The 24,024-nt window shown below is 37.8% G+C and overlaps 1 non-coding gene across 1 annotated transcript; it reads right to left on the minus strand.

Annotated features, from left to right (window-relative positions):
- Positions 1-1,577: 1,577 nt before the first annotated feature.
- On the minus strand, positions 1,578-1,685 carry LOC122293061. Its single transcript, XR_006237118.1, has one exon. It is a non-coding gene; the product is annotated as a small nucleolar RNA R71 (small nucleolar RNA).
- Positions 1,686-24,024: the final 22,339 nt, after the last annotated feature.

The raw sequence follows: 24,024 nt of genomic DNA on the forward strand, positions 1-24,024 counted from the left end.
GCCAAGATAAGTCCTAAAATTTAGGCAATTTGTTTATGCAGAAATTAAGAGGACATTAGGGTTTCTTTCCTACCCTATATAAGCATATCATTAGCACGAAATGGGGGGGCAGGAAGAGGCACAAGCGGCAAATCTGAAGAGAGGAGAAAATCACTTCCATGGCCACCGTTCGCTTCAGTTTTCTCTGGAGATTTTTGTTGTCCAGTATATTTATGGATAACTGAATTCTCTAGTAGGGTTAGGGATGAACTTGCACATTAGATGGTATTTATAATTTATTCTTAATTCATGTATTTGACTTTCAATTTCTAAAACTCTTTTGTTTTATCATTCTCAATTCATCGTTGATGTTTTCTTCTCCGAATAATCATAGAATTTATTCTGTTTATGGATTCAATCATGCTTTTTCTGTTGAATGGATTCGTTCTTTGATTATGGTTGGATCAATTATTTATCTATATTGATTTAGTTTTTTGCTGTAATATCGATTTCTGAGTATATTGTCGTCATTAGATTTTATCAATAGGGGTAGTAATTCACGTTTTTTAAAAGAGGTGAATGTTTTTTCAAAGGGTTACATTTTATTTAAGTCTGGTTTATAAATCTATACCTTCCGATTGGGAATTGCGGGAATTGAGTTCCTAATTGAGTTATCAAATGAATTAATAATAATTAAAATACCAGATTTGTGCAAGGGATTCCCGACGCTCTATTGTTTGTCAAATTTGAGTATTTTTTCTGTTAATCACTTTGCTTCACTTTAATTTACATTTAAAATTAATCTTTGTTCTCTATTACTTATTTAATATTTTTCTTTAATTTCTTTGTTCCTCTTGCTATTCTTTTAATTTGTCTCCCTGTGGAATCGACACCCCAAAGCTATGCTACAACTACCGCATTATTCTTTGGGCGTAATCAAATTTTGGCACCGTTGCCGGGGAGACGATAGAAGAATTGTGAGATAGATTTTCTTTCCAACAGTTTGTAAAGGCGGTAACTTCGTTCCCTCTTTTAGCTTGCTGCATCTTTATTTTATTTTCTATTTATTTTTGTAGTTTTTTTTTAATGTTGCGTTTTTCTCTACCTTGCATGCACAGGTATAGAGACGCCTTGGGTCGGTTTGCTTGTAGACCTGTGTTAGAATCAGAGTTTAATTTTTTTGATCATTTGTTTGATAATTCTTCTAATTCTAAGAAAATGAGTGAACACGAAGATCAACCCACTAGGACCCTTCAGGATTACCTCCACCCTACACGCACAGCCACACCATCATGCATCATGTTTCCAGCTAATATTCGCCAATTGGATTTTAAAACAGGGATGATACAGTTACTCCCTACTTTTCATGGCTTGGAAAATGAAAATCCATATGTGCACATTAGGGAGTTTGAGGAAGTACTTGCGACTTTTCATAGTCAAAATGCAACTGATGACATCGTGAGACTTAAGTTCTTTCCTTTCTCTTTGAAGGATAGAGCTAAGAATTGGCTATACTCATTGAGACCATGATCTATTGGGTCATGGAATGAGATGACTCAGGTCTTCTTTAATAAATACTTTCCCCAACATAAGACCAATGCTTTAAAAAGGCAAATCTCCACATTTGTATAAAAGGACAGTGAGACTTTGTATCAGTCTTGGGAGAGATTTAAGGATCTATTGAGTATGTGTCCTCACCATGGATATGAGAATTGACGCTTAGTGAGCTATTTTTATGAGGGACTTACACCTAGAGAGCGTCAATTCGTGGAGATGATGTGTAATGGTGAGTTCTTACAGAAAGATCCTGATGAGGCTATAGAATACCTCAATGAGCTTGCTGAAAAAGCTCACACTTGGACTGGACCTAGTGCTACTGAGAGCACAAATAGGTTACAACCTGCAGGAAACCTAAATGGTGGTGGAATTTACCATCTCAGGGAAGAAGATAACCTAAAAGCTAAGGTTGAGATGCTCACTAGAGAGCTAGAGGTGTTGAAGAATAAAGACTTAAAGCCAACACACATGGCTAATCATGCAGAGTCTCTTGGACAATGTTTTGTGTGTGGTGGGGTAGATCACCTTGCCCAAGAGTGTCCCACATTTCCTGAGATGAGAGGGATGTATGAGGAACAATGTAATGCCTTAGATATGTACATGAAGCCTGTTGCACCTTTCTCTGATACCTACAATTCTGGGTGGCGTAATCATCCCAATTTTAGCTGGAAGTCTGGAAACAAGCAGCCTGCACAACCCCCTAGATCATATCCTGCACCATATCATGCACCTTCATCTTCTAGGAGTCCTTTAGAAGACACTTTGCATGCTTTTATTGAAGCACAGAGTAAAACTAATCAAAAGTTTGAATCTTTGATTATGCAGGTTGTTGAAGAAAACAAAGAGATAAAGAGTCATATATCCAAGATAATGAGCTCCTTGAGTGTGAATGAGCGTGGCAAGTTTCCTTCTCAAGCTCAATCCGCACCCCAAGGTTAGCATATGGCACAAAAAAATTTAAGTCAATGCCATTATGACAAGAAGTGGTAAGTCCTTACACATCCCAACAACTAATAAGCAAGAGGATGTTGAAGAGGAGCAAAGCAATGATAGCACCGAGTTCCCCAAGGATGCCGAGGTAATCAAGAGTCCAGTTAAGGTACCATTTCCTCAAGCTTTAAAATCTGGTATGCGAACTTTGGATCCTAGTAATGAAATCTTGGAGAATCTCAGGCAGGTAAAGATTAACCTTCCTCTTTTGCATGTTATTAAACAAGTTCCCACTTATGCAAAAGTTCTTAAAGATTTGTGTACAGTTAAGAGGAAGCACCATGTTAAGAAGACAGCATTTCTGCCAGAGCAAGTTAGTACTCTAATTGAGTAGCGAGTTCCTCCTAAGTACAAGGATCCTAGTTGTCCAACCATTGCATGTAATATTGGGAATCATGAGTTTGGGCAAGCCTTGCTAGATCTAGGAGCTAGTGTTAATTTAATGCCTTATTCCATTTATTTGCAGCTTGGTTTGGGTGAAATTAAGCCTACCTCTGTCGTGCCTCAGTTGGCTGATCGTTCAGTTAAGAAACCGAGAGGGATAGTTGAGGATGTTTTGATGCAAATTGACAAGTTTTATTATCCTGTTGATTTCTTAATTTTGGACACTCAATTAGTTGTTGAGTCTAACTCTAAAGTTTCTCTCATATTAGGTAGACCTTTCCTTGCTACGACTAATGCACTTATAAATTGCAGGAATGGGTTGATGAAGTTATCTTTTGGAAACATGACCATGCAGGTCAACATTTTCCATATTGAGAAGCAGCCAACAGACGACGAGTGCCACCAAACGTATATGATTGATGCACTCATAGACAAGTGAGTTCACACAACTCATGATTTTGATCCACTTGAATATTCCCTTGTGAATTCTGAGTTTAATACATCTGTTAGTGATTCATCTAATGTTATTGATATTTGTGCTGTTTTTTATGAAACTCAGGATTATGGCACACAGGTTTGGCAACAGAAATTTGAGGAGTTGCCTAAGAAATGTGGAAAACAGATTCCTGTAAGTATGAAAGCACCAAGAGCTAAATTGAAATCTTTGCCTAAGTCTAAAGTCTATAAGGTTAAAATGAAAGCGTTTCATGATAAAAATATTCTTAGGAAGAGGTTTAAACCTAATGACCGAATATGCTTATATGATTTTGGATCTCACAAGCACAAAGGAAAACTTCGGTTTAGGTGGACTGACCCATTTCTAGTGAAAAATGTTTTTGTAAATGGGGTGGTAGAAATAGAAGATCCTAAGGATGGTCGGATCTTTAAAGTAAATGGTCAACGCCTTAAAATATTAATTGATACGCAAGTTCTGGAAGTGGAAGACATTCCACTTGTGGATCCAGTCTATCAACCTTGACCACACCACCAAGGTATGTGTTTCTTTATTTATTTTATTTTGCTTTGTTTTGTTTTTGCTTTTTCTTATTTTCTTTCTTTTCCTTTTTGTTTGCTGTTATTTTCTTTGTTTTTGATTACAGTATAGTTTCATTTCGTCATTTCAGATTACCATCTTTGGTGTTTAGGGAGCTACCCACGTCACTCATCAGGTGTATTCTACCATTTTAAGTTACTCCCCATTCAATTTTGATTCTTAAACATTGAGGACAATGTTTCATTTAAGTTGGGGGGTGGTGGTGCAAATTGAGTATTTAAAATGCTTGTTGGAACTCTGTGGCATATTTTCATGTGTCAATTTTTTTTTTTTTAATTTGCATCACACGTGCATCATTTTCACATGTGTACTCATTCTCATTCATAGCCATCTTCGTGAATTCACCGAACCCACCAAATCATTTTTTGCTGAAACATTCACAGAATTCTTAATGCACTTATCTAAGTTTTGTGGTAAGATGGTGATTTGACACATGTAGCTAGAGAACTCTTTTGCTTAAGTATTCATGTGAGTTTGGAGAGGATTGAGAGAATACAAATGCAGTAAATTGTGATAAGCGTTCATTGATCTATTGAATTAGGCACTTCTTTTGAGAATATCATTACATGGTTTGCGGTACAATGGTGGATATACTTGGGATATGACGAAGGTCAACTTAGGATTAACGTTTGAGCCTTTCAAGCTATCCCTTTCCATTATAGATCCCTAGTAGCCAACTTTGAGCCAATAAACACTTGTAGCTTTTTCTTTTTATATGCTCATATCATCCATGCCTCTCCACATTGGAGTATAACCTATACACAGATTTTCTTACCCTTTTTACTTCCAAGTGTATACTAGGTGTGGAATTTGTATTTTCTTTCTTTAATTTTATTATTTTCAATTAAGAAGAAGAAGAAGAAGACAGAAAAAAGAGAAGAGTACAAGTTGCAAAGTGTTCAATTGAGTGAGCTCCAAAAAAAAAAAAAAAAGAGAAGAAGTTGGTAGAGATGGAAAGAATACAAAAGTGGCATGTGTTTGTTCATCAAATTGTTGAAAAAAAAAAGAGGAAGAAGAAGGAAAAGGATTATTATTTGTTGATCTGAAAAGTTGGAGAGTATATCAAGTTATTGAGATATTTAATAAAATTCCCTTTGTATGTACTTGGAAGTTTTTGAATCCCTTTCATCCTTTTCTTTTTATTTATTTAACCCCAAAACCAAGCCACATTACAACCTTTTGTGTTGACCATTCTGATCGTAAGTAAGCTGTTGGAAAGATTGATGGAAGTCTCATTTGTTAGTGTTCCTATCATAAGATCAATGTTTGCTTGTTGCTTGTACATAATTACCTAATTTTTCATGAGAGTGTGTATACACCCATTGTCAAACTCTATAGAGAGAGGCTTTACACGAAACACTATTATACCCGTGAGTTATGGAGTTGAACCTTTTGCTTAAGATGTTCTTGATATTGCATGTGTCAAGGTTAGTGGTACGATGGTTATGGCTTGGAGAACACACACACACTCTGTGGATTGCTATAGGTGGATTGATCTTGATGGGTTATTGGATTCCTTAGATTTTGGATCTCACAAGCACAAAGGAAAACTTCGGTTTAGGTGGACTGACCCATTTCTAGTGAAAAATGTTTTTGTAAATGGGGTGGTAGAAATAGAAGATCCTAAGGATGGTCGGATCTTTAAAGTAAATGGTCAACGCCTTAAAATATTAATTGATACGCAAGTTCTGGAAGTGGAAGACATTCCACTTGTGGATCCAGTCTATCAACCTTGACCACACCACCAAGGTATGTGTTTCTTTATTTATTTTATTTTGCTTTGTTTTGTTTTTGCTTTTTCTTATTTTCTTTCTTTTCCTTTTTGTTTGCTGTTATTTTCTTTGTTTTTGATTACAGTATAGTTTCATTTCGTCATTTCAGATTACCATCTTTGGTGTTTAGGGAGCTACCCACGTCACTCATCAGGTGTATTCTACCATTTTAAGTTACTCCCCATTCAATTTTGATTCTTAAACATTGAGGACAATGTTTCATTTAAGTTGGGGGGTGGTGGTGCAAATTGAGTATTTAAAATGCTTGTTGGAACTCTGTGGCATATTTTCATGTGTCAATTTTTTTTTTTTTAATTTGCATCACACGTGCATCATTTTCACATGTGTACTCATTCTCATTCATAGCCATCTTCGTGAATTCACCGAACCCACCAAATCATTTTTTGCTGAAACATTCACAGAATTCTTAATGCACTTATCTAAGTTTTGTGGTAAGATGGTGATTTGACACATGTAGCTAGAGAACTCTTTTGCTTAAGTATTCATGTGAGTTTGGAGAGGATTGAGAGAATACAAATGCAGTAAATTGTGATAAGCGTTCATTGATCTATTGAATTAGGCACTTCTTTTGAGAATATCATTACATGGTTTGCGGTACAATGGTGGATATACTTGGGATATGACGAAGGTCAACTTAGGATTAACGTTTGAGCCTTTCAAGCTATCCCTTTCCATTATAGATCCCTAGTAGCCAACTTTGAGCCAATAAACACTTGTAGCTTTTTCTTTTTATATGCTCATATCATCCATGCCTCTCCACATTGGAGTATAACCTATACACAGATTTTCTTACCCTTTTTACTTCCAAGTGTATACTAGGTGTGGAATTTGTATTTTCTTTCTTTAATTTTATTATTTTCAATTAAGAAGAAGAAGAAGAAGACAGAAAAAAGAGAAGAGTACAAGTTGCAAAGTGTTCAATTGAGTGAGCTCCAAAAAAAAAAAAAAAAGAGAAGAAGTTGGTAGAGATGGAAAGAATACAAAAGTGGCATGTGTTTGTTCATCAAATTGTTGAAAAAAAAAAGAGGAAGAAGAAGGAAAAGGATTATTATTTGTTGATCTGAAAAGTTGGAGAGTATATCAAGTTATTGAGATATTTAATAAAATTCCCTTTGTATGTACTTGGAAGTTTTTGAATCCCTTTCATCCTTTTCTTTTTATTTATTTAACCCCAAAACCAAGCCACATTACAACCTTTTGTGTTGACCATTCTGATCGTAAGTAAGCTGTTGGAAAGATTGATGGAAGTCTCATTTGTTAGTGTTCCTATCATAAGATCAATGTTTGCTTGTTGCTTGTACATAATTACCTAATTTTTCATGAGAGTGTGTATACACCCATTGTCAAACTCTATAGAGAGAGGCTTTACACGAAACACTATTATACCCGTGAGTTATGGAGTTGAACCTTTTGCTTAAGATGTTCTTGATATTGCATGTGTCAAGGTTAGTGGTACGATGGTTATGGCTTGGAGAACACACACACACTCTGTGGATTGCTATAGGTGGATTGATCTTGATGGGTTATTGGATTCCTTAGATTGTTTTGATATGTGAATCTGGAAAGTGTGACTTGATGGCCTTTATGTGTGATTTTATTTGGTCTCTTTCGTTGTTTTGACATGAAAATTGTTAGGGACTAGCAAGGAGTAAGTTGGAGGGTGTGATGAGTGTGCGAAAGTGCACTCTATATACCCTATTATTGGACTAAAATGCTAAAATGTGAATAGAAATTATAGGAATTAATGTGTATTCTTAAATTGAATTTCTATTTACGTTGGGATACTCCTAAGCAGTTTTTTTATGTCTAATTTCAGAGTTTATAAAAGAGCAAGTCAAGCCCAGTCAAATTCAAAGGAGGACATTCATGGGGTTTGAGAGCAATTTGGAAGAAAAGAAAAAGAAAAAAAATCACAAAATGAAACCACAAGAAGTCCAAGTCCGAAATTCGCTAGGAGATAGTCTGGACATACTTTAGTGTTTTGACTGTATCCTTTTACTCATATATCGGATTGATTCGATTCTTGATGCATTGGAAATCTATCTTAAAGGGCTATAACTTTGTCTCTAATAAGGATTTCCAAATTCGAATTCCTGAAGGCTGTACATGGCTGCCAAGATAAGTCCTAAAATTTAGGCGATTTTTTTATGCGGAAATCAAGAGGACATTAGGGTTTCTTTCTTACCCTATATAAGCATATCATTAGCACGAAATGGAGGGGAGCAAGAGGCACAAGAGGCAGATCTGAAGAGAGGAAAAAATCACTTCCATGGCCACCGTTCGCTTCAGTTTTCTCTGAAGATTTTTGTTGTCCATTATATTTATGGATAACTAAATTCTCAAGTAGGGTTAGGGATGAACTTGCACATTAGATGGTATTTCTAATTTATTGTTAATTCAGGTATTTGATTTTCAATTGCTAAAACTCTTTTGTTTTATCATTCTCAATTCATCGTTGATGTTTTCTTCTCTGAATAATCATAGAATTTATTGTGTTTATGGATTCAGTCATGCTTTTTCTATTGAATGGATTAGTTCTTTGATTATGTTTGGATCAATTATTTATCTATATTGATTTAGTTTTTTACTGCAATATCGCTTCCTGAGTATATTGTCGTCATTGGATTTTATCAATAGGGGTAGTAATTCACGTTTTTTAAAAGTGGTGAATGTTTATTCAAAGGGTTACATTTGATTTAAGTCTGGTTTATAAATCTATACCTTCCGATTAGGAATTGCGGGAATTGAGTTCCTAATTGAGTTATCCAATGAATTAAGAATAATTAAAATACCAGATTTGTGCAACGGATTCCCGACGCTCTACTGTTTGTTAAATTTGAGTACTTTTCTGTTAATCACTTTGCTTCACTTGAATTTACATTTAAAATTAATCTTTGTTCTCTATTACTTATTTAATATTTTTTCTTTAGTTTCTTTATTCCTCTTGCTATTCTTTTAATTTGTCTCCCTGTGGAATCGACACCCCAAAGCTGTGCTACAACTACCACGTTATTCTTTGGCCGTAATCATGTATCAAGTCTAATCTTCCAATTCACGCAAGGAACAATGCAAAACAAAACAATAAGAGTAATAAAGCCCATATAAAAAACGAGAGAAAGAATTAAAATTGAAATTTAGTTTGGAAGATGGTTTAAAGATGATTAACCACTTGTAAGTTGATGAATGCCCTAAACTCCAGTTACGAGCTTAACCAAGGCTAGATAAGGGGCGTATGGCACAACTTGTGCAAGAGGGAAACCAATGGTATGGCATCTGTCGGCTAAAATTTGAAGAATGAAAGAAAAGACAGGTTTCTTAGAGTCAATTAGTCCAACGCTAGAATAGAGTTATGACGGTAAAGGGGGGATGTATTTGATGAGATTTCCCGTGAAAAAACGGTGTAAACGGCATAGGCTATAGTCCGATTCATTGCAATGCACAAAGGGGTGCCTCTAGTTCATGATTGGCGGTGACTTTGGCGTTGGAATGACTTTCCTTGTATTGAAATGTGGTGGATCCAAGTCCAATATTCTATTGCACCGTAAGAATGATGGGAAACAACAATAAAAGTATTAACGTCCATATAAAAATGGTGGAAAAGAATTAAGAAGGAAATCAATCTATAAACATGGTTTAGAGATGACTAATCACTTGTAAGTTGATTATTGACTTGAATTCCGGTTACAAGCTTAACCAAAGCAAGATAAGGGGGGTATGGCACCTCTTGGGCTTGAGGGAAACCGATTGTATGGCAGCTGTGGTTTACAATTGGAAGAATGAAGGACAAAAAGGGTTTCTTTGAGTCAATTCGTCCATTGCAAGAATTGCGTTTCAACGGTTAAGGTGGGATGCATTTGCTACTATTTTACTTAAGAAAATGGTGTAAACGGCATAGGGTAGAGTCCGACTAGCTGCAATGCACATCGAGGGACACCTAGGTGGCGATTGGCAGTGACTTGGGTGTTGGAATGAATTTCCTTGTATTGAAATGTGGTGTATCAAGTCTAATCGTCTAATTCACTCAAAGAACGATGGAAAACAAAACAATAAGAGTAATAAAGCCTATATAAAAAAGGAGACAATGAATTAAACTTGAAATTTAGTTTGGAAGATGGTTTAAAGATGATTAACCACTTGTAAGTTGATGAATGCCCTTAACTCCAGTTACGAGCTTAACCAAGGCTACATAAGGGGTGTATGGCATATCTTGGCCATGAGGGAAACCAATGGTATGAAATCTGTGGGCTAAAATTCTAAAAATGAAAGAAAAGATAGGTTTCTTAGAGTTAATTGATCCAATGCTAGAACTGAGTTACTACGGTAAATGTGGGATATATTTGATGAGATTTCCTGTGGGAAAATGGTGTAAACGGCACATGCTATAGTCCGATTCGTTGCAATGCGCAAAGGGGTGCCTCTAGTTCGCAATTGGCAGTGACTTTGGTGTTGGAATGACTTTCCTGGTATTGAAATGTGGTGGATCCAAGTCCAATTTTCTATTGCGCCGTAAGAATGATGGGAAACAACAATAAAAGTATTAACGTCCATATTAAAATGGTGGGAACGACTTAAGATGGAAATCAATCTATAAACATGGTTTAGAGATGACTAATTACTTGTAAGTTGATTAATGACTTGAATTCCGGTTACAGGCTTAACCAAAGCAAGATAAGGGGAGTATGGCACGTCTTGTGCTTGAGGGAAACGATCGTATGGCAGCTGTGGTTTACAATTGGAGGAATGACGGACAAAAAGGGTTTCTTTGAGTCAATTCGTCCATTGTAAGAATTGCGTTTCGACAGTTAGGGTGTGATGGGAGCCAAGGTGGAGCTATCCTTAAAGATCCCTTGCAAATTCCAGATGGGCCAATTACAAGATCAAGAGCCAAGAAGATCAAGGAACCAATGCAAGGATTGGTGCAATCCACTTGGGATGAAGCTAGGAAGAACCCAACACTCAAGATGGGCTTCAAGGAAAAAGAACCAGTTTTGATCCACTTGATACAAGCTATGGAAGACATGACTTAAAGATTGGGCCTATTGTTGTTAAGGCTTTCAATTTGTTGAATGGTATTTTATTATTAGTTTACAAGACGTGGGCTTGAGGATGCTTGGCCCACGTATGTCTTATTTCTAATGGACTAGGGTTATTTTTGGGAAGGCCTTGTATTTTTGGCTAAGGGTTTATTTGGAAAGTTATAATTTTATGTCTTACTAGGGTTTCAGAACTAACTGTAGCGCGGCGTATGGCACTGTTCATGCTACAGTACCCGACGCATTGTTTGCTTAGGGTTTTTGGGGATTGTCTATTTAAACCACTTGTAACCTCATTTGAGAGGCAGACTATATGGAATTGTGATTGAGAGTTGAGTTATCTCCTCTTGTTCTTGTTGAACTTCTGAACTTATCAAAGGTAAATCAAAACCTTTGCGGCGTTCTTCCTTTGTAATCTAGGTTCTTGAGATGGGTTCTTCAATGGGTCTCGATTTTGATATAATCTAGGTCCTTTGAACGAGTTCTCATCGAGTCTAGATTCTCCATCCATATACCTGAGTTTGGCTTTCTTGGGGTTGTTTTTCCAGTATTCTTATTGGGTCTCAAAGCAAGTCTATTGGGGTTCACATCATTTGGTAATCATAGCAAGGTTTCCAATTAGGTGTAATTCTATCTTTTATCTGTTGCATCTTTGATTCTAGGATTTCATTGTTCTAGGGTTGCAAAAAAAAAAAAAAGTGCAGAAATTCATTTTTCCTAAGGCTGGCAGATTACTCTACTATCATTTTGGTTTCATGTTTATCAACATTGGTTGGCTAAGTTGCTTGTTTGAGGGCTGCCAAAATTTACACCATATAGAGGTTGGAAATTTCTGGAGTTTCTTGCATCTTTAAGTTTGTCAATTCCTTGGAGTGTCGTTTCATTGATTCTCTTCTATTTCCTTGTCAATTTTTATGTGTTTGAATTCAATTGTTTGATTGTTACAATTGAATATTGATGTTTGTGATTGAATCGGTGAGAAAAGAAAAGAAAAGAAAAGAAAGGAAAGGAAAAGAAAAGAATAGAAAAGAAAAGAAAAGAAAGGAAAGGTAAATAAAAGAAAGCAAAAAAAAAAAAAAAATGAAAATTCGAAACAAAAAAAAGTTTAGGAATCCGAATTTTTTATCATCAAAGGGCCTGCATATATCTTTATAGTGGTATATTGTCTTGTGAGTACTCTTTCCCTCGTAACATTTCCTTGAGTCTTGTGTCATTTTATTCTTTCTGTATTTTCTCCTGTTAAGAGTTTCTTGGACCTAATTACTAGTTGGAATAAGACAGGTTTGTATTGTCTTGATTTATAGTTCAATTAGTTCTGAAAGAACTTGAGTGGGAAAACTGTTGAGGTAAAAAGCAAGAGAGTGTGAGATCATTATCGGGAAAAAGCCAATTAAGAGTAAAACGCGAGTGGAGTGCTATTATTCGAGTGTAAACACGTAAGGGAGCGTGTGAGGTCTTTTCCACTAATAGTTTTTTTTTTGTGTGCAGTGCGTACGATGTCTCATAAAAGTGACTCATCACCAAAGGGAATGGCAGATAACTCCTTTATGTTGCAGGCTATGCAACAACAGTTTGAACGATTGAACATGATGTTAGGGGAAGTGAGAGATAGGATGAATCAACAAGATGAAGTAATTAAAAATTTACATGGTGGGAGAGATAGGAGGAGATGTGAACCTAGAAGAGAACATGAGTATGAAGACGAAGGAGATGGTGAGGATGAGGAAGATCTAATTTCTGAAGTTGGGATGGGTAGGTATAGAGGAGTCAGGCGTGAAAGAGGATTTAGGGGAAACCCACGGGGTCGTGATGGAGTAGATAGGACCTTGAGAGCATCAAAATGAAAATACCATCTTTCCAAGGTAGAACTGACCTTGAAGCTTATTTAGAGTGGGAGAAGAAGATAGAGTTGATCTTTGAGTGTCATAACTATTCAGAGAAGAAGAAAGTGAAGTTGGCAGTAATTGAGTTCACTGATTATGCTATTATTTGGTGGGATCAATTAGTGACCAATAGGAGGAATTATGAGAGGTCTGTCGAGACATTGGGAGAGTTGAAAGCTCTCATGAGGCAGAGATTTGTACCTAGCCACTACTATAGGGACCTCTACCAGAAATTACAAAATCTTACACAGGGGTCTAGGAGTGTGGAGGACTACCATAAGGATATGGAGGTGGCTATGATACGGGCGAATGTAGAGGAGGATAGGGAGGCCACTATGGCTAGATTTTTGTGTGGTTTGAATAGGGAGATAGCTAATGTGGTTGAGTTGCAACATTATGTAGAAATAGAAGACATGGTGCACATGGCTATGAAGGTGGAGAGGCAATTAAAGAGGAAAGGGACATCAAGGTACACTTCAGTTTCTAGCACTCATTGGAAACCAAAGTGGAAGAAAGATGATCGAGTTGTAACAAAGGCAAAGATAGAACCACCTAAAGGAAACGATGAAGGAACTAGCAACAAACCCAAGTTGGCATCCCAACCTTCTAGAAATAGAGATATTAAATGCTTTAAGTGTTTGGGTTCAGGGCACATCGCTTCTCAATGTCCAAACAAACGTGTGATGATTATGCGTGACAATGGGGAGGTGATGACTGCATGTGAGGATGATCGTGATGAGATACCTGAGTTGGAGGATGCTAGTGATGATGGTGGAGTAGAATACCCCGTAACAGGTGAGTCCCTTGTTGCCAGGCGTGCTCTCAACACACAAATTAAGATGGATGAAGCAGAGCAACAAAGGGAGAACATTTTCCATACTAGATGCCATATCAATGACAAGGTATGTAGTATGATAATTGATGGGGGGAGTTGTACTAATGGTGCTAGCACTACATTAGTTGAAAAATTGAATTTACCTACCCTGAAATACTCTCGACCATACAAGCTGCAGTGGTTGAATGATTGTGGGGAGGTTAGGGTGGATAGACAAGTGTTAGTTACTTTTTCCATTATGAAGTATCAAGATGAAGTGCTTTATGATGTTGTGCCTATGCATGCTGGCCATATATTGTTGGGGAGACCATGGCAGTATGATAGGAGAGTGATACATGATGGATTCAAAAACATGTACAGCTTTGTAAAGGAGGGCAAAATAACCAAGCTTGCTCCTTTAACTCCAAGACAGGTTTATGAGGACAAACTGAAACTGAAAAGTGAGGTTGCTCAAAAAAGAAAGAGTGATAAAAAAAGAAAGAGTGAAAAAGAGATTGAGCAAAAAAGAAAGAGTGAAAAAGAAAAAGAGTCTGCTGAGAGAAAAGGAAAGACAAAAGTGAGTTTCTATGCAAGAGAGAGTGAGGTTAAGAGAGCTTTCTTAGTAGATCGACCTATCTCACGGGAAATCTCATTAAATACATCCCCATTTAGCGTCGTAACTCTATTCTAGCGTTCGACTAATTGACTCTAAGAAACCAGTCTTTTCTTTCGTTCTTCAAATTTTTAGCCAACAGATGTCATACCATTGGTTTCCCTCTCGCCTAAGTCGTGCCATACGCCCCTTATCTAGCCTTGGTTAACCTCGTAACTGGAGTTAAGGGCATTCATCAACTTACTAGTGGTTAATCATCTTTAGACCATCTTCCAAACTAAATTTCAATTTTAATTCTTTCTCTCCTTTTTTATATGGGCTTTATTACTCTTATTGTTTTGTTTTGCATCATTCTTTGAGTGAATTAGACGATTAGACTTGATACACCACATTTCAATACAAGGAAAGTCATTCCAACACCAAAGTCACCGCCAATCGTGAACTAGGTGCACCCCTTTGCGCATTGACACGAATTGGACTATAGCCTATGTCGTTTACACCGTTTTCTCACGGGAAATCTCATCAAATACATCCCACATTTACCGTCGTAACTCAGTTCTAGCATTGGATCAAATGACTCTAAGAAACCTATCTTTTCTTTCATTCTTAGAATTTTAGCCCACAGATGCCATACCATTGGTTTCCCTGATGGCCAAGATGTGCCATACGCCCCTTATCAAGCCTTGGTTAAGCTCGTAACTGGAGTTAAGGGCATTCATCGACTTACAAGTGGTTAATCATCTTCAAACCATCTTCCAAACTAAATTTCAACTTTAATTCTTTCTCTCCTTTTTTATATGGGCTTTATTACTCTAATTGTTTTGTTTTGCATCGTTCTTTGAGTGAATTAGACGATTAGACTTGATACACCACATTTCAATACATGGAAAGTCATTCCAACGCCCAGGTCACTGCCAATCGCCACCTAGGTGCCCCTCGATGTGCATTGCAGCTAATCGGACTCTACCCTATGCCGTTTACACCATTTCCTTAATTAAAATAGTAGCAAATGCATCCCACCTTAACCGTCGAAACACAATTCTTGTAATGGACGAATTGACACAAAGAAACCAATTTTTGTCCTTCATTCTTCCAATTGTAAACCACAGCTGCCATACGATCGGTTTCCGTCAAGCCCAAGACATGCAATACTCCCCTTATCCTGCTTTGGTTAAGGTTGTAACCGGAATTCTAGTCATTAATCAACTTACAAGTGATTAGTCATCTCTAAACCATGTTTATAGATTGATTTCCTTCTTAATTCTTTCTCACCATTTTTATATGGACGTTAATAGTTTTATTGTTGTTTCCCATCATTCTTACGGTGCAATAGAATATTGGTCTTGGATCCACCACATTTCAATACAAGGAAAGTCATTCCAACGCCAAAGTCACCGCCAATCACAAACTAGAGGCACCCCTTTGCGCATTGCAACGAATCTGACTATAGCCTATGCCGTTTACACCATTTTCTCACGGGAAATCTCATTAAATACATCCCCCCTTTCCCGTCGTAACTCTATTCTAGCGTTGGACTAATTGACTTTAAGAAACCTGTATTTTCTTTCATTCTTCAAATTTTAGCCAACAGATGCATACCATTGGTTTCCCTCTCGCCCAAGTTGTGCCATACGCCCCTTATCTAGCCTTGGTTAACCTCATAACTGGAGTTAAGGGCATTCATCAACTTACAAGTGGTTAATCATCTTTAAACCATCTTCCAAACTAAATTTCAATTTTAATTCTTTCTCTCCTTTTTTATATGGGCTTTATTACTCTTATTGTTTTGTTTTGCATCGTTGTTTGAGTGAATTAGATGATTAGACTTGATACACCACATTTCAATACAAGGAAAGTCATTCCAACGACCAGGTCACAGCCAATCGCCCCTAGTGCCCCTCGATGCGCATTGCAACTAATCGGACTCTACCCTATGCCGTTTACACTTTTTTCTTAAGTAAAATAGTAGCAAATGCATCCCACCATAACCGTCGAAATTCAATTCTAGCATTGGATGAATTGACTCAAACAAAGCCTTTTTTTCCTTCATTCTTCCAATTGTAAACCACAGCTGCCATACGATCGGTTTCCCTCAAGCCCAAGACGTGCCATACTCCCCTTATCTTGCTTTGGATAAGCTTGTAACCGGAATTCAGGTCATTAATCAACTTACAAGTCATTAGTCATCTCTAAGCCATGTTTATAGATTGATTTCCTTCTTTCCCATAATTTTTATATGGACATTAATTCTTTTATTGTTGTTTCCCATCATTCTTAGCGCGGAATAGAATATTCGACTTGGATCCCCCACATTTCAATACAAGGAAAGTGATTCCAATGCCGAACTCAACGCCAATAGCAAACTAGGTCCACGCCTTTGTGCGTTGCAATGAATCAGACTATACCCTATGACATTTACACCATTTTCTCACGGGAAATCTCATCAAATACATCCTGCATTTACCGTCGTGACTCAGTTCTAGCATTGGACCGATTGACTCTAAGAAACCTATCTTTTCTGTCATTATTCGAATTTTACTCCACATATCCCATACCATTGGTTTCCCTGATACCCAAGATGTGCCATACACCCCTTATCTACCCTTGGTGAACCTCGTAACTGGAGTTAAGGGCATTCATCGACTTACAAGTGGTTAATCATCTTTAAATCATCTTCCAAACTAAATTTCGATTTTAATTCTTTCTCTCCTTTTTTATATGGGCTTTATTACTCTAATTGTTTTGTTTTGCATCATTCTTTGAGTGAATTAGACGATTAGACTTGATACACCACATTTCAATACAAAGAAATTCATTCCAACGCCCAGGTCACTGCCAATCGCCACCTAGGTGCCCCTCGATGTGCATTGTAGCTAATCGGACTCTACCCTATGCCGTTTACACCATTTTCTCAAGTAAAATAGTAGCAAATGCATCCCACCTTAACCGTCGAAATGCAATTCTTGCAATGGACGAATTGACTCAAAGAAACCAATTTTTGTCCTTCATTCTTCCAATTGTAAACTACAGTTGCCATACGATCGGTTTCCGTCAAGCCCAAGACATGCCATACTCCCCTTATCTCCCTTTGGTTAAGCTTGTAACCGGAATTTTGGTCATCAATCAACTTACAAGTGATTAGTCATCTCTCAACCATGTTTATAGATTGAATTCCTTTATAATTCTTTCCCCCCGTTTTTATATGGACATTAATACTTTTATTGTTGTTTCCCACCATTCTTTGAGCGGAATAGAATATTGGATTGTGATCCACCACATTTCAGTACAAGGAAAGTCATTCCAACGACAAAGTCACCGCCAATCGCGAACTAGGTGCACCCCTTTGCGCATTGCAACGAATCGGACTATATAGCCTATGCCGTTTAGACCGTTTTCTCACGGGAAATCTCATCAAATACATCCCACATTTACCATCGTAACTCAGGTCTAGCATTGGATCAAATGGCTCTAAGAAACCTATCTTTTCTTTCATTCTTAGAATTTTAGCCCACAGATGCCATACCATTGGTTTCCCTCATGGCCAAGATGTGCCATACGCCCCTTATCTACCCTTGGTTAAGCTCGTAACTGGAGTTAAGGGCATTCATCGACTTAGAAGTGGTTAATCTTCTTTAAACCATCTTTCAAACTAAATTTCAATTTTAATTCTTTCTCTCCTTTTTTATATGGGCTTTATTACTCTTATTGTTTTGTTTTGCATCGTTCTTTGAGTGAATGATGGGAACCAAGGTGGAGGTATCCTTAAAGATCCCTTACAATTTCCAGATGGGCCAATTACAAGATCAAGAGCCAAGAAGATCAAGGAAGCAATGCAAGGATTGGTAGCAAAATAGTAGCAAATGCATCCCACCTTAACTGTCGAAATTCAGTTCTAGCATTGGATGAATTGACTCAAACAAAGCCTTCTTTTCCTTCATTCTTCCAATTGTAATCCACAGATGCCATACGATTGGTTTCCCTCAAGCCCAAGATGTTCCATACTCCCCTGATCTTGCTTTGGTTAAGCTTGTAACCGAAGTTAAGGTCATTAATCAACTTACAGCGATTAGTCATCTCTAACCATGTTTATAGATTGATTTCCTTTTTAATTCTTTCCCACCATTTTTATATGGACATTAATAATTTTATTGTTGTTTCCAATCATTCTTAGAGCGGAATAGAATATTCGACTTGGATCCACCACATTTCAATACAAGGAAAGTCATTCCAACACCAAAGTCACGGCCAATCGCGAACTAGAGGCACCCCTTTGCGCATTGCAACGAATCAGACTATAGCCTATGCCGTTTACACCGTTTTCTCATGGGAAATTTCATCAAATACATCCCACATTTACCGTCGTAACTCAGTTCTAGCATTGGATCAATTGACTCTAAGAAACCTGTCTTTTCTTTCATTCTTAGAATTTTAGCCCACAAAAGCCATACCATTGGTTTCCCTCATGGCCAAGATGTGCCATACGCCCCTTATCTACCCTTGGTGAAGCTCCTAACTGGAGTTAAGGGCATTCATCCCCTTACAATTGATTAATCATCTTTAAACCATCTTCCAAACTAAATTTCAATTTTAATTCTTTCTCTCCTTTTTTATATGGGCTTTATTACTCTTATTGTTTTGTTTTGCATCGTTGTTTGACTGAATTAGACGATTAGACTTGATACACCACATTTCAATACAAGGAAATTCATTCCAACGCCCAGGTCAGTGCCAATTGCCACCTAGGTGCCCCTCGATGTGCATTGCAACTAATCGGACTCAACCCTATGCCGTTTACACCATTTTCTTAAGTAAAATTGTAGCAAATGCATCCCACCTTAACTGTCGAAACGCAATTCTTGCAATGGACGAATTGACTCAAAGAAACCCTTTTTGCCCTTCATTCCTCCAATTGTAAACCACAGCTGCCGTACGATCAGTTTCCCTCAAGCCCAAGACGTGCCATACTCCCCTTATCTTGCTTTGGTTAAGCTTGTAACCGGAATTCAAGTCATTAGTCAACTTACAAGTGATTAGTCATCTCTAAAACATGTTTATAGATTGATTTCCTTCTTAATTCTTTTCCACCATTTTTATATGGACATTAATACTTTTATTGTTGTTTCCAATCATTCTTAGAGCGGAATAGAATATTGGCCTTGGATCCACCACATTTCAATACAAGGAAAGTCATTCCAACACCAAAGTCACCGCCAATCGCGAACTAGAGGCACCCCTTTGCGCATTGCAACAAATCGGACTATAGCCTATGCCGTTTACACCGTTTTCTCATGGGAAATCTCATCAAATACATCCCACATTTATCGTCGTAACTCAGTTCTAGCATTGGATCAATTGACTCTAAGAAACCTGTCTTTTCTTTCATTGTTAGAATTTTAGTCCACAAATGCCATACCATTGGTTTCCCTCATGGCCAAGATGTGCCATACGCCCCTTATCTACCCTTGGTTAAGCTCGTAACTGGAGTTAAGGGCATTCATCAACTTACATGTGGTTAATCATCTTTAAACCATCTTCCAAACTAAATTTCAATTTTAATTCTTTCTCTCCTTTTTTATATGGGCTGTATTACTCTTATTGTTTTGTTTTGCATCGTTCTTTGAGTGAATTAGACGATTAGACTTGATACACCACATTTCAATACAAGGAAATTCATTCCAATGCCCAGGTCACTGCCAATCGCCACCTAGGTGCCCCTCGATGTGCATTACAGCTAATCGGACTTGACCCTATGCCGTTTACACCATTTTCTGAAGTAAAATAGTAGCAAATGCATCCCACCTTAACTGTCGAATCGCAATTCTTGCAATGGACGAATTGACTCAAAGAAACCCTTTTTGTCCTTCATTTCTCCAATTGTAAACCACAGCTGCCATACAATCGGTTTCCCTCAAGCCCAAGACGTGCCATACTCCCCTTATCTTTGTTTGGTTAAGCTTGTAAGCGGAATTCAAGTCATTAATCAACTTACAAGTGATTAGTCATCTCTAAACCATATTTATAGATTGATTTCCTTTTTAATTCTTTCCCACCATTTTTATATGGACATTAATACTTTTATTGTTGTTTCCCATCATTCTTAGAGCAGAATAGAATATTGGACTTGGATCCACCACATTTCAATATAAGGAAAGTCATTCCAATGCCAAAGTCCCCGTTAATCGTGAACTAGGTGCACCCCTTTGCGCATTGCAATGAATCGGACTATAGCCGATGCCGTTTACACCGTTTTCTCATGGAAAATCTCATCAAATACATCCCACATTTACCGTCGTAACTGATGTGAACCCCAATAGACTTGCTTTGAGACCCAACAACAATACTGGAAAAACAACCCCAAGAAAGCCAAACTCAGGTATATGGATGGAGAATCTAGACCCGATGAGAACTCGTTCAAAGAACCTAGATTATATCAAAATCTAGACCCATTGAAGAACCCGTCTCAAGAACTTAGATTACGAAGGAAGAACGCCACAAAGGTTTTGATTTACACTTGATAAGTTCAGAAGTTCAAGAAGAACAAGAGGAGATAAGTCAACTCTCAATCACAATTCCATATAGTCTGCCTCTCAAATGAGGTTACAAGTGGTTTAAATAGACAATCCCCAAAAACCCTAAGTAAACAATGCGTCGGGTACTGTAGCGTGAACAGTGCCATACGTCACGCTGCAGTTACTTCTGAAACCCTAGTAAGACATAAAATTATAACTTTCCAAATAAACCCTTGGCCAAAAATACAAGGCCTTCCCAAAAATAACCCTAGTCCATTAGAAATAAGACATATGTGGGCCAAGCATCGTCAAGCCCACTTCTTCTAAACTAATAATAAAATACCGTAAAACAAATTGAAAGCCTTAACAACAATAGGCCCAATCTTTAAGTCATGTCTTCCATAGCTTGTATCAAGTGGATCAAAACTGGTTCTTTTTTCTTGAAGCCCATCTTAAGTGTTGGGCTCTTCCTAGCTTCATCCCAAGTGGATTGTACCAATCTTTGCATTGCTTCCGTGATCATCTTGGCTCTTGATCTTGTAATTGGCCCATCTGGAATTTGCAAGGGATCTTTAAGGATAGCTCCACCTTGGTTCCCATCATTCCCCCTCTCCTCAAAAGGATTCGACCTCGAATCTTCACCTATATCAAAAGGAGAAAGATCAGAAACATTGAAGGTAGCAGAAACATTATATTCACTTGGAAGATCCACTTTATATGCATTGTCATTAATTTTCTCAAGAATTTGAAAAGGTCCATCTCCTCGAGGATGCAACTTAGTCCGTCTATGGGTTGGGAATCTTTCTTTGTGCATGTGAACCCAAACCCAATCTCCTGGTTCAAAGGTGACACGCCGTCGCCCTTTATTGGCTTGGGAAGCAAACCTTTCATTCTTTTGGACAATTTGAAGCCGTACCCTCTCATGAAGTGACTTCACCAACTCTGCCTTCTTTTGTCTATCTAAGCTACTCCTGCCATCAATAGGCAAAGGCATCAAATCTAAAGGAGTAAGTGGATTAAAACCATAAACAATTTCAAAAGGAGAGTATGGAGTAGTAGTATGCATGGTCCTATTATATGCAAACTCTATAAATGGCAAACAATCCTCCCAAGTCTTTAAATTCTTATGAACAACAGTGCGTAAAAGCTGAGTTAAAGTCATATTAACTACTTCAGTCTGACCATCATTCTGTGGGTGACAAGTAATGGAAAATAAGAGTTTAGTACCTAATTTTCCCCACAACACCTTCCAAAAGTAGCTAAGAAATTTAACATCCCTATCAGAAACAATGCTCTTGGGCATACCATGGAGTTGCACTATCTCTTTGAAAAACAAGTCAACTATGCTTGTGGCATCATCTGTTTTATGGCATGGAATGAAATGTGCCATCTTGCTAAATCTATCCACAACCACAAAAATAGAATCTCTACCCCTTTTTGTCCTAGGCAGCCCCAAAACAAAGTCCATAGATATGTCTACCCATGGCTCACTAGGAACGGGTAAGGGTGTATATAACCCATGTGGCAAAACCTTAGATTTGGCCTTTCTACATGTGATGCACCTGCTACAAATGCAATTGATGTCTCTTTTCATCTTAGGCCAAAAGAAATGTTCATGCAATATGTCTAAGGTTTTCTTGACACCAAAGTGTCCCATTAATCCCCCGCCATGTGCCTCATGCACCAATAACTCACGCATAGAACAACTAGGTACACACAGTTTATCTTCTTTAAACAAGTAACCATCATTCTTGTAAAACTTACCAAATGCCGCCTTATCACATGCCATATACACATTAGAAAAGTCAACATCATCGGCATACATATCTTTCACATATTCAAACCCAAGCATTTTAGCACTCATAGAAATAAGAAGTACATACCTTCGTGATAAAGCATCAGCAACAATATTCTCCTTAGCTTGCTTGTAACGGATGACATATGGAAAGGTCTCAATATATTCCATCCATCTAGCATGCCTCTTATTCAACTTACCTTGACCCTTGAGATGCTTCAACGATTCATGATCGGTGTGGATCACAAATTCCCTAGGCCACAAGTAGTGCTGCCAAGTCTCTAATGCACGAACAAGAGCATAAAGTTCTTTGTCATAAGTAGGGTACTTCAAGGATGCCCCACTTAGCTTCTCACTGAAGAAGGCAATCGGCCGCCTATCCTGCATCAAAACGGCTCCAATCCCTAATCCTGAGGCATCACATTCAATCTCAAAAGCTTTGTTAAAATCTGGTAATGCTAACACGGGTGCAGAGCACAACCTTTCTTTAATAGTGGCAAATGCATTCTCTTGATTAGCCCCCCAATGAAATCCAACATTCTTTTTAATGACTTCAGTGAGTGGTGCAGTAATGGTGCTAAAATCTTTAACAAAACGCCGATAAAAGCTAGCTAAACCATGAAAGCTTCTTACCTCAGTGACGCTCTTTGGTGTTGGCCACTCCTTAATGGCCTTGACTTTATCTTCATCCACTTCAATACCCTTTGTACTAACAACATAACCAAGAAAAACAACTTCCTCCATACAAAAGATACATTTCTTGAAATTAGCATACAACTTTTCACATCTCAACACATTAAACACATATCTCAAATGCTCAATATGCTCATTTAAGTCCTTGCTGTACACTAGGATATCATCAAAGTACACAACCACAAACTTGCCTATGAACGCACGTAGGACATGATTCATTAATCTCATGAAATTACTGGGCGTATTTGTAAGTCCAAATGGCATAACCAACCATTCATAAAGCCCATACTTAGTCTTAAAAGCAGTTTTCCATTCATCACCCTCTTTCATTCTAATTTGATGGTACCCACTTTTAAGATCAATTTTACTAAAAATATATGACCCATGCAATTCATCGAGCATATCATCTAATCTAGGAATGGGATGGCGATACTTTACCGTGATATTATTAACCGCCCTGCAATCAATGCACATCCGCCACGTCCCATCCTTCTTAGGCACTAGAAGCACTGGTATTGCACATGGGCTCATGCTCTCCCTCATGTACCCCTTGCTCATCAAATCCTCAACTTGCCTCTGAAGCTCCTTTGTCTCGTCTGGATTACTTCTATAAGCTGGTCGGTTTGGAATAGCAGCCCCGGGCACGAAATCAATCTGGTGCTTAATGCCTCTAATGGGTGGCAACTCATTAGGCATTTCCTCTGGGAATACATCCTCAAACTCCTACAACAAACAAACAGCCAAACTAGGAAGAGGTTGGTTAGTTTCATCAAGATTAAGATAACACTCTTTATAGACAAGAAAAATCATAGGGCGATCTGCTAAGAAAGCTCTCTTAACCTCACTCCCTCTTGCATAGAAACTCACCTTTGTCTTTCCTTTTCTCTCAGCAGACTCTTTTTCCTTTTCACTCTTTCTTTTTTGCTC

Source organism: Carya illinoinensis, chromosome 13 (genome assembly GCF_018687715.1).
Source record: "Carya illinoinensis cultivar Pawnee chromosome 13, C.illinoinensisPawnee_v1, whole genome shotgun sequence".
NCBI lineage: Eukaryota > Viridiplantae > Streptophyta > Magnoliopsida > Fagales > Juglandaceae > Carya > Carya illinoinensis.